The sequence below is a fragment of the Elephantulus edwardii genome, unplaced genomic scaffold, assembly GCF_000299155.1.
Source record: "Elephantulus edwardii isolate Elephantulus edwardi_28Jun2011 unplaced genomic scaffold, EleEdw1.0 scaffold00069, whole genome shotgun sequence".
Lineage (NCBI taxonomy): Eukaryota > Metazoa > Chordata > Mammalia > Macroscelidea > Macroscelididae > Elephantulus > Elephantulus edwardii.
In genome coordinates this window covers 9,032,063-9,044,648 of record NW_006399819.1, presented here as the reverse complement: position 1 = coordinate 9,044,648, position 12,586 = coordinate 9,032,063, and the positions used below count along the sequence as shown (strand labels likewise).

Genomic DNA, 12,586 nt, shown 5'->3' with positions numbered 1-12,586 from the left:
TAAATAAATACACAATGTTTTATTTAAAAAAAAACAACCCAAAAAACACAAAACTTTTGGGAAGTTGGAAGTCAAATATCTCCTTCCCCTCCTGCCCTCGTCCTCCAAACCAATGAAACAACATGAATGGGTAAAGATTAAAATTTACAAGATAAACTTCACCATAATGGTTCTTTTACTATGAACACAACACTATTCTCCTGTTTTTCATTCCCTGCATAGTATATGATTACATGATTCAAAGTGACCAAAGCTGGTCCATCTCATCTCACTAGCATGTTGATGTCATTGAGTTCCATTTCATTTTTAACAATTTCCAGTTTTCCACCCTTCAAGGAACATGCATTTCATGCTACAATTATTAAACAATATTTATTATTGATTTTCCTCATTTCAACTGACTACAATCTGGGCTGTACCACTACACTACTATAACTATCCTCATTCCTTTAGTGTTCATAGGGTTTACAAAGTTCTGTTGTTTAGGAAGTAGATGACTCATCCTACTTCTTAGTCTGTCTTAATCATGGAGCTCCACCAAAATCTGTCCACCATAGGTAACTCTTATTGCATTTGACAACCAGTGGCACAGTTTTCAGTATCACAGCAACCCCAAGTTATCTCAGTACAGCAACTGACAGACAAGGGTTGTACCATTTAGAACACACTTCTCCCCAAACTTTAGTAACACCAGAATCAAACTGCTCACAGGAGACTCTCAGGCTGGACCCAACAGACTTTTAAATACAAAGGTCTGCACACCAGATTTGGGGGTGGGGGGAGGGAGGAGTGGATGGTGTAAGAGTGAAAGATTTTTTTTTTCTTCAAGGAGAAAAATGAACTGGTAGGGGTGGGCAGGGAGGAAAATGTGCAAAAATTAATAAATGGGTGAAATTAATTGGAAATAATATACTGCAAATATATATTGCATTTAAAAAATCATTAATTAAAAACAAAAAGAGGCTTCCAGCCCATAACTGTTAGCGGAAATGAAACGGCAAGTTTACACTTAATTGTTAACACAATAGCAAACACATACACTTTAAACCGTCTAAATCAAAACAACTTCTTGTTCTTGCTATATGCCATTGAATCACCTGCAACTCACAGTAACCTTTCATACACTAGCTCTGGAACCTGCCCTATCCTGAGTCAGTCTAATCTTCACCAACAGTCCTAATCCCATTTCTCCAGTCACAGAGTCAATCCATCTCATCCTGGATCTTCCTCTCCTACACTGTCCCTCCACTCTCTCAAGCATGATGTCCCTCTCCAAGGACTGGTCCCTCTTGTCCACGTGCCCAAAGTATGTCAGACTGAGCTTCAATATCCATGCCTCCAGGGAGCAGCTTGTTTTCATACTCTTCGGGACAGACCTGTTTGTTCTCTTGGCAGTCCTTGGTATGTTCAACACTCTACTCCAGCACCACAACTCAAAGGCATTAATATTTCTTCTGTCATCCTTTGTTATTGTCCACCTCTCAAATGCATAGCAAGTAATTGCAAAGACCAGAGTCTGGATCAGGTGCACCTTAGTCACCAGACTGAGATCATTGCTCTTCAGTACTCTAGAGAGGTTCCTGACAGCAGACTTCTCCAGTTCAATTTTTGTCTTTTGGTTTCCTGACTGCTGGTGCCAAGAATGTTGATTCTGGAATGAAGCAAGCTGAAATTATCAACAACCTCAATTTCTTCTCCATCCATCATGAAGCTGCTGATTGGTCCAGTGGTGAAAATATTTGTTTTCTTGATGTTGAGCTTCTAACTATTATAAAGACTATAGTACTTTACCTTCTGCAGCAAATGCCTCATGTTCTTTTCAGTTTCACCAAGCAAAGTTGTCTCATCTGCATAACACATTCCTCCTCATAGAGTTCAGACTCCTGAATGATCTGTTCTGCATATAGATTGAAAAAGTACAGAGATAAGATGCATCCTTGACTCAAACCTTTCCTGATCCTGAACCATGCAATGTTCGCTTACTCTGTTCTAGCTACAGCTATTTGGTCAAAGTATAGGTTTTGCATAAGCACAATTAAGTGTTCTGGGATTCCCATTCTTCTCAAGGTTAGCCACAATTTTTTGTGATCCACACAGTCAAATGCTTTTGTATGGTCAATGAAACAGTTAGACATTCTTCTGGTACTCTCTTCTTTCAGCAAAGATCCATGTTACATTGGCTATGATGTCCCTGGAGACACAGCCTCTTTTAAACCAAGCCTACTCATCTGGAAGTTCTCTGGTGATGTTCTGTTCCAGTAATTTCTGGATAGTCTTTAGCGAGATTTTGGTTGTATGTATTGTGATATAATTTGAAAATGTCCACACTCTTTTTGGTCAACTATTTTTTTAATAGGAACAATTGCAGATTTCTTCCAGTCAGTTGACCAGGTAGATGTCCTCTAGATATCTCACATAACCTGGTAAGCATGTTGAGGCAGCATCTGTTTGTTGAAATATGTCAACTACTATTCCATCAATTCCTGGAGACTTATTTTTTGTCAATTTCTTCAGAGCAGCTTGAACTTACTCCTTTATCATTATAGGCTCTTGATCATATGTTGGTTCATGAAATTCTTCTGTGTCAGCCAGTTATTTTTGGTAAAGTGCCTCTGTGCACCCCGCCATCTTCTCTTGATGTTTCCTGAATAATTCAAAATTCCGCCTTCAGCATCCTTGAGTATTACAACTTGAGACTTAAATTTGTTCTTTAGTTCCTTCAGTTTAAGAAATACCAAACTAGTTTGTCCCTTTTGATTTTCCTACACCAGCCCCTTGCACATTTCATCACAGTATTTTGCTTTGTCTTTCCATGCTGCCTTTTGAAACCTTCTGTTCAGCTTCTTAAATTCTTAATTTCTTCCTTTCGTTTTGTCTTCCCATCATTGTAAAACAATAATCAGAGTCTCCTCCAACATCTATATTAGTCTTTCCTCCCCCCTCTGTCTTTGCAGTGACTTTTTGCATTCTTCAAGAATAATATTCTTGATATCCTCTAAGAGCTCATCTGTTCTTTGCTCTTTAGTGTCCAAGATTTAAAATCTGCTCTTGAGATGATTCTAGAATCCAACTGCTACAAGCTGGAATCCCTCACGTAGGACTCAACCAACTTTTAAAAACAAAGGCCAACTCACCAGGTCCTTATATCTGTCACCAGGGATATCATTGCTGAATTCAGATAGATCCTGGCTGAAAGTAAAGAATATCAGAAGAATACCTATTTGTGCTTTGTTGACTATGCAAAGACTTTTGATTGTGTGGATAATAACAAATTGTGGCTTACATTGAGAAGAACTGGGGTTCCAGAACACTTTCTTGTCCTCCTGCAGAACCTGCAGCAGGAAGCTGTTGCATGAACAGAGAAGGTATAAAATTGAGAAAAGAACACGTCAGAAATGTATTTTCTCTTTATACCTGCTAAATCTCAGGTATATAAACCTGTATACTCAGGAAATTATCCCAGAAGTGTGACATCAGGATTGGAGGGAGCCTGACTCATCAGTAACCTGTGTTACGCAGATGACATAATCATGCTTGAAAGTGAGGAGAACTGGAAGCACTTGTTTAGAAGATCAAGGAATGCAGTCTTCAATATGGATTGCATTTCACTGTCAAGAAAACAAAGATTCTTACCACTGGACGGACAGGTAACATCATAATGGATAGAGAAGAGATTGAAACTGCTAACAGCTTCAACTTGCTTGCATCCACAATTAACACCCTTGGTATCAGCAGTCAGCAAATGAGGAGACACATTACACTGGGAAAATATATAGTTAGAACTCTCTAAATTATTGAGGAGTGGTGATGCAAGTTTGAGGGCTAAGGTGTGTCTGATTCAGGTCATAGTCTTTCCAATTATTTGCTATATATCTGAGATCTGGACAATGAGTAAGGATGACAGAAGAAGAATTGATTTTCGGCTGTGGTGTTGGAGAAGAGCACTGAACATCCCATGGATAGCCAAATGAACAAATATGTGTCTTTGACAGGGTGAAGCTGGAGTACTCTATGGAGGCAAAAATGATAAGGCTTTGTCTCACACACTTTGAGCATGTTGCTAGTAGGAACTATTCCTTGGACAGGGAAATGATGCAGGGAAAGGTGAAAGGTCAGCAAAGGAGAGGAAGATCTTCAACCAGGTGGATTGACACAGTGACTGCCACAATTGTTTTTGTTTGTCAGAAAGTGTGAGAATGACACAAGTTAGAACAGGGTTCAGATCTTTTGTTCATAGAGTTGTTATGAGCTGTACTGATTCGACTGCACCTAACAGCATCACCACCACCACAGTGGCTTTTATTGCGATAATGTGATGGAAATTGATGGTCAAGAAACAGAGTTTTCTATTTGACTACTTGTTTCCTCCTTGCTACTCAATAATGACTCAAGAAGACTCTATGACACCTAACAACTAGAAAACAAGTACTCTAAAACTGAAAACCCATTTCATTTTAATCCATTTGATTCATAGTGACCCAAATGGACAGAGTAGAACCTGTCCATCTTTAGAATTTTACACCTAGATTTGAAAATTACAGCATCTCTATGAATGGTTAAGATCATAGATTCAGCACTAAACAGAAAGTAAATACTGTTTCTCCTATTGCTTGAGAATTCTACAAAGAATTGGGTTTCACTGACTTTTTCTTTCAAATTAAATGCAAATGACTGGCCTTGCTCGATTCCAATAACATTAAATATATATAGAAAGCTAAAAGACATCCCAAGCAAACCATTTCAGCTAATCTTAAAAAATTGTTTGAGGTTTTGATAAATTTCTGTATATACTGCGCAGCAATCCCAAAGGCATGTGGTTGGAATTCATCAGCAGCTCCACAGTAGAAGGGTGGACAAGCTCTTCTGATACAGTTAACGTCCTCTGAAAACCAACTGGAGGGTCAACAATGGTTTGGTTCCAACTCCACGGTGAACAACAACAAATATATATATATCTACAGTTACATAGTACATAGAGTTATGCTGCTAACCAAAGGCCATATGTCTGGGTTGGTTCAAATCCACCTGTCATGCTACCAGAGAAAGATGGATGGCCTATTCTCATTATAATTTACAGCCTTTAAAACTCAGTAACACAACACAACATGGGTGAGCCTGGAAGACATTATGCTGGGTGAAACATCTCAGTCACCAAAGGACAAATATTGTGTAACTTTGCTGTTAAAAAACAAACAAACAAACAAAAAAAACAAACAAAAAAAGAAACAAAAACAAACCTCACATGGAGGTTTTGGGGCGCAATAAAATCCAGTAAGACATGGTGAGTCTGAATCTTCTCAAGGACAGTGAGTTCACATTTATATACATGTGCTATAGTTAAGTATCATCAGCTCCGAACCAAGCCATAGCTGGCCTTCAAGTAGATTTCAGGTGCAGTTAATCACATGAGAGGAGATTGCCTGTCCTTCTCTTACAGAGCAATTAGTGGATTTGAGTCACATATCTTCAGGTTAGCAGCGGAACCCCCTACCACTAAGCCACCAGTGCTCCCAGTAAATACATGATGAATAGATACGTTGTTGTTGTTGTTTTTGTTGATTGCCATAGAGTCGAACATGACTCATAGTGACTCTATGAACAAAAAGACCCAGTGCCTTTCCATAACTATTGTCATTTCTGCAAGTTCATAGAGTTTCCAGAGGTATGTGGTTTAGGAAGTGGATGTCACTTCTGCTTCCAAATCTGTTTACAACTGAGAGCTCCACCAAACACTGTACACATTGGGAAGCCATTCTGGTGTTTGATATCCCAGTGGTACAAGGTTCAACATCACAGCAACCCAGGTTACTTTATAGTACACATTAACAAAGAGTGATGTACAAAGTGGAAGAGTGTTCCTGCAGGTAAAACAGCACTAGTTTCACTTAGCACTGCTTAAGCATCATCAAGTCGAATAAGAATAAAAGTAAGTTGCACAAAAGACCTCAACTCTGTTCTATGACTAACATCATGTCTGTACGTAACTCTGTTCTATAACTACCATCATTTCTGGACATTCATACTTTAGAGAGTTTGTAGAGTTTCCAGAGGCATCTAGTTTAGGAAGTGTACTTCACTCCTGCTTTCCGGCATAAATCAATATGGAAGCTCAAACAAACACTGTACATAATGGCTAACCATTAGGGTATTTGACAGGACTATGGAATAGTGTACAGTTTCAAAATAACACAAAGATATTCAGTTCAGCAAATAAATAAAAGATTCCTCTGTCATTTAAGGAATATTCATTCCAAAATTAATAAATTGGTGGGGTTTTAAAGCTAATGCCTTTGAGCAGACATCCACCCTGGGCAAAGGCTCAAAGACATCTGCTCTTGGGGGGCGGGGAGGTGAGAGTAGTAATACGCATCAAACATCACCCAAAAAAAACATGACCCTAAAAACTTCCCTTTACTTGCCCATCAGGACTGCCATCCAAAAGCAGCAAAAAGCCAAACTCCCAGAGTAGGATCTCCAGGTCTCTACCAGCAGTTCCCCCCTGCCCCCAGTGGGTTTTAAGCCAATGCCTTTGAGCAGCCTTAAACTCTAGGCAAAGCCTCAAGGACCCCAATCTTGCGGGGGGGAAAGTGCAGCATTATACATCCAGATGGATATAGGTACATATATATAAATCCTAGCGGTATAGTGGCTAAATTTTGTTGAAATGCTTACCAAATGGCTGACACTCCAATCCCACAAGTCTACTCTTCATAGCCTTGGAAATGTTAAGGGACAATTCAATCTTATAGGATCATCATGGTTCAGAATCAATTCAGTGTTAATGAGTTTTTATTTTTATCATACTTAAGTCATGGTATTCAGTGTCTTGGAGGAAATAAGAGTTATTATGAAGGAATCATTTTAGTAGTACGGAGTTTGGTGTGGTGTTGTGTTTGTTTGTTTGATAAATTTTTATTCTGAATTATTCACAAAGTTTGAATACATTTTTATTTTCACAAAAGATCCTTCCCGTTTCCCTCACCCCACCCATTAAATTATGCAACCCTGTGATTAACACCCTATCTCCCCACTCATCCTCAACCCCTCTATTTCCACTCTTCTACCACCTTGGATCCTCATACTCATTCTACAATATTGGTTTTATAAAGTATTTATCCTTGTGGGACTGGGTTAGTTCACTCAGCATCATGCTCTCCAGTCCCTCCCATTCTAGGTAGTCATTTACAAAGTTATTGCTCCTGCATGCAGACATTTGAGGAAATGCTCTAAATCACTGGCAATAAGAGAGATGCAAATCAAAACCACAATGAGATACCATCTCACTCCAGGAAGTGGCAAAGTTTAACAGGACAGCAAATAAAAAATGTAGGAGAGGATGTGGTGAGATAGGAGCTCTGTTACATAATTGGTGGGATTGTACAATGGTACAACTACTCTATAAAGTGGTTTGGCGCTTCCTCAAAAAGCTAAATATAGGATCATTTTCTGGTTCATAAGCATGATAATTGTGTTCATGCTTCTGTGCAACATGTGCCACACTTTAATGTTACATGGGCACATTACCCATCTGACATGAAAGAGAAAAAAAAATAAAAAGAAAGCAAACTGATCATAGAAATTCCATATGACCATTGCTTGGAATATACCCCAAGAAAATGAGAATGGAGACTCAAACGGAAACTTGTACACCAATGTTCATAGCAGCATTATTCACCATAGCAAGAACATGTAAACAGCCCAGATGTTCAACCACAAATGCACAGATTGAGAAGTTGTGGTACATTTATACAATGGAATACTATGCAGCATGCTGAGTTTGGTTTTGATATAAATATTCTATAGTTATGTCTTCCATGTGACTGTCAATATTTTGTATCAAAATAAATTAGGTTGTTTTAATAAATATTTCAATAAGGTATTTTAAATAACATCATTGCTTAATTAAAAAGCCTAAGTACATATTTACCAAAATGACAAATCTACTTTCAAAGAGTAAAGTAGGAACACTTGGTAGGCCTTTGCTACTAATTATTTCAGTGAAGGTAGTGCAAAAATCCTATTTTCAGAGCATAGAATGGAAGAGAGGAGATCCAAATTTTTTTTCCAGTCTGACCATTCAATTGTTTTGTGACCTTCAGAAAAAGCACTAAATCTTTCCATTATTCTGCTTAACATTAGCAAATGTCCCAGTGTTGGTATAATCTGTTCTGTTCTATGGTCTCTGTTCATAAAGATGTATGAACAAGAATTCATACTTTAGAACGGATTTTTATTCTTTGAGTGAAGGGGAAAGTCCTATATTCATCTCACTTCAAGGATTAAACACTGATTTAGGAGAAAAATAAAAGAATAGTAATTGCATCTACTCTAATAATGTTTTGTAGTTGAACTGACTCCTGCATTATCTTCCAAAATATATTTCCTTTCTTTAGATCTTCTTTGTGCTATAAAAGTGTTAAACTGACCTCATAAAAGCACTCCTGAGGAAGAAAAAAGCTTTGTTACTTTTATTCTTCATTTAATATTTTTACACTTTTTAAATATATTTTTAAAAATATACTTTAAGATATACTTTATATTAAAGCATTGTTTTATTCACAGTTGAATGCTCTTCTTCATTAAGTTATTCAAAATAATCCTGAGAGGTTATAGGCTCCATTAGGTTGTACAAGCAATTGAAATTATTTCTTTAGGTGTGTAATACTCTGCACTTTGCATTGCATTTCATCTATCTTTGTGTTCTTCAATCACCTAGTTTATTATAGATTCTTGCATTTCATCACAATTGCCTAATGCTTTTTTTAAACAAAATTAAATTTTATAATGATGTACTTGCAGCATATTTCAGCTTTTGTTACTCGTTATTATCCATTATTACAAATAGGCATGTTGAAAATATAAGTCTATGGTTTGGATCTCCAGGGAACATCATTATTAACTTCCTCCTACTTTGAGATTTATCTTTTTGTTCTTACTTTTTATGTTCCAGTTTGTCAAAAATGTTTAATGCTGGAAAAGATTTCATATCCTTATTGTAACCTGTTTTATTAATAGCTTGCTGTGAAAAGAGACTGGTTTAAAAAATAGTAAAAAATACTGAGAGTCTTGATAAAGTATATTAGCTGATAATGATTTATAATTTATTTCATTAGAAAAACCACAACTTGATAACGAACTCTGAGTTTTGCCCTTATCTTTAAAACTATAATTTAGCCTAAATAGTACCATCCACAAAAGCAAATACTAGCATAGTTTCTTCTTTCTCAAAAGAATTAGACAAAGAGAAACATAATCTTTAAAACTATGGTGATGTAAGATTTTCTTGAAAAATACAACTAAAAATTCACCTTTAAAAAATTTATTTTGTAATAGTTTGCTTACAAAGTTCCTATACATTGTGTTTCACACTATTCTTCATTCACATAATGTTTCAAACTATGATTCCAATTTTAAATGAAGTCTGCATTTAACTACATGGTTTACTTATTTACTTATGCATATCATCTATAAGTGCTTTAAAATAAATTAGAATAATTATTCTCAAATTCTACAACAGTTCTTGTTTAAAAATATTATATAATATTTTGTTGTTGATACATGACATCAAGTCATCTGCAATTCACAGCAATCCTATGTACAACAGCTCTGAACCCCAGCCTGTTCTGAGCCAGTCTCACTGTCTCTGACACATCTAATCTCATTTAACCAAAAAATTGTCAATCCATTTTATTCAGGGTCTTCCTTTCCTGTGCTGTCCTTCCACTCTTCCAAGTATGATGTCCTCCAAGGACTGATCCCTCCTGGCCACGTGCCCAAAGAATGTTAGACAGAGCATAAAAATCCTTGCCTCCAAGGAGAAACTTGGTTTCACAATCTCCAAGAAAAACCTACTTGTTCTCCTGGTGATCCATGGTATCTTCAACACTCCTCTCCAGCACCACGACTCAAAGGCATCAATTCTTCTCCCGCCATCCTTATTCATTGTCCAACTTTCTAATGCATAGCAAGTAATTGCAAATCCCTGGCCTGGAACAGATGCACTTTAGTCTCTAAACTGACATCATTGCTCTTTATCTCTTTGGAGAGGTCCCTGACAGCAGACTTTCCCCATACAATTAATCTTTTGATTTCTTGACTGTTCATGCCAAGAGTGTTGATTATATATTACCTTCTACATTTTCTGGTAATAGTAAAATAACATTCTTTAAATCTATAAAAAATGGATTTCTTTATATAGTGGCCTAATAAGGTTGGAAGCAGGAATGGCATCCACTTTTCTAAAAAGCATGCCTCTGGAAACTCTATCAACTTTGAAAAATGTCGACAGTTAGAGAAAAACTCAGGCCTTTTGTTCTTAGGCTAGCTTTGAGTCATGTTCGACTTGCAGGCAAACAACAAAAACAACAGTCCCTAAGGAGTTCTATTAACCAAGTGGTAGCCCATCTCTGGAGGTTTGAATCTACCAGCCACTTCACTGGAAGAGTTGGACCATTTCCTCCAGTGAGTTTTACAGCTTCCTGAAAATCTAATGGAGGGTCAGCTATAAGTAAGTTTCGATAGATAGATAGATAGATAGATAGATAGATAGATAGATGATAGATAGATAGATAGATAGATAGATAGATAGATAGATAGATTTAGATAGAGATATAAAAGCATGAGTGTCATCCACTTTCCTAAACAACATACCCCTCTGGAAACTCTACCAACTTTGATAAACGACGAGATTTATAGAAAGGCTTTAGGCCTCTTTTGTTCATAAGGTTTATGAGTGGTCAACTTTATAGCAATCAACAACAACAATTATATATATATGTATATCTCAACTATATATTTTATATATATGTATATCTCAACTATAATGCTATATAATGCTAACAATTATAATGCTGTTTCTCCAGGAAAACACCACATGGCTGATGACATAGGTGCAGAGGGAGGGAGGAAGGGTGGGAGGGCCTGAAGGCCCCAGGGAGCCCTGGGATGGGATTCCACAGAGGTTTCCACTGAGGCTTCGGCAGCAGTCTGTGGGGTCAGGGCCATGGCTGTGGACAGGCCACAGGAGGGCCATGGAGCTCCAGGAGGCAACATCGAGGACAAGGAATGGCTACCCGTCATCAAGTTGGGCTGTCTGGTCAAAGATATGAAGAACAAATCCTTGGACATTTCTCTCTTCTCACTGCCCATCAAGGAGCCTGAGATCATTGACTTTTTCCTGGGTAAGTCCCTCAAGGATGAGGTTTTCAAAATCATGCCTGTGCAGAAGCAAACATGTGCTGGCCAGTGGACCAGGTTCAAGGCCTTTGTTGCCATTGGAGACTATAATGACCACGTTTGCTTGGGCATCAAGTGCTCCAAGGAGGTATTGTTGCTGTTATATGCCGTCTATTTGCCTGCTACTCATAACGATCCTATGTACAACAGCCCTAAACCCTGCTCTATCCTGTACCAATCTCACTGTCTCAGACACAATTACCCCCATTACCCCAGTAACTGAATCAATTCACCTCATAGAGGATCTTCCTCTCCTGTACTATCCCTCCACCCTCCCAAGCATGACGTCCTTCTACAAGGATTGGTTCCTCCTTGCAACATGTCCACAGTATGTCAGACAGAGCTTCAGAATCCTTGCCTCCAAGGGGCAGTCTGGTTTAACTCTCTCCAAGATGAACCTGTTTGTTTTCTTAGCAGTCCATGGTATATTCAGTACTCTTCTCCAACACCACAGCTCAAAGGTACTAATTCTCCTCCTATCTTCCCTAGTCATTGTCCAACTTTCTGATGCATAGCAAGTGATTGCAAAGACCATGCATGGTCTTTATCAGTGCACCTTAGTCTCCAGAGTGACATCATTGCTCTTCAGTACTTTAGAGAGGTCTCTAACAGCTGTGTAGCCATTATCTTGGACAAGCTCTCCACTGTCCCTGTGTGCCGTGGCTACTGGGGGAACCAGATTGGCAAGCCTCCCACCATTCCCTGCAAGGTGACTGGGCACTGTGGCTCTGTGTTGGTGCATCTGATCCCTGCACCCCGAGGCACTGGAATCATCTTGACTCTAGTGCCCAAGAAGCTGCTGCTGATGGCTGGAATTGATAACTGCTACATTTCTGCCAATGGCTGCACAGCTATGCTTGGCAACTTTGCCAAGGCCACCTTTGATACCATCTCTAAGATCTATAGATACTTGACCCCAGATCTCTAGAAAGAGACTGTGTTCACCAAGGCTCCCTAACCCTCTTGTAAAGACTCACACCAGAGTCTCTGTGCAGAAAATCCAGGCTCCAGCTGTGGCCACTAGATAGTGCATTTTGTATAACAGATAAAGTTAATTAAGTTCCAAATACATACATACATACATACATACATACATACATACATACGTACGTACATACATACATACACACATACATACATACACACACTCTCTCTGGTGGACTAGAGGCAAGAAGTTGCACTGCAATGCCAAAGGAATAAGGTTAGAGACTACCATCTGCTCTATGGGAGAAGGATGGGTAATGAAGGATGGGTAATTTCCCCCTGAGCGATTAACTGCCTCTTGAAACCTGCCAGAGGGTCAGCTATGGGTCAGTTCCAACCCGATTGTAGACAACTCTCTCTCTCAATA

At 38.4% G+C, this 12,586-nt stretch overlaps 1 pseudogene; it reads left to right on the top strand.

Moving 5' to 3' along the window:
• The first annotated feature begins 10,278 nt into the window (after positions 1-10,278).
• Positions 10,279-12,163, top strand: LOC102872972 (annotated as a pseudogene).
• Positions 12,164-12,586: the final 423 nt, after the last annotated feature.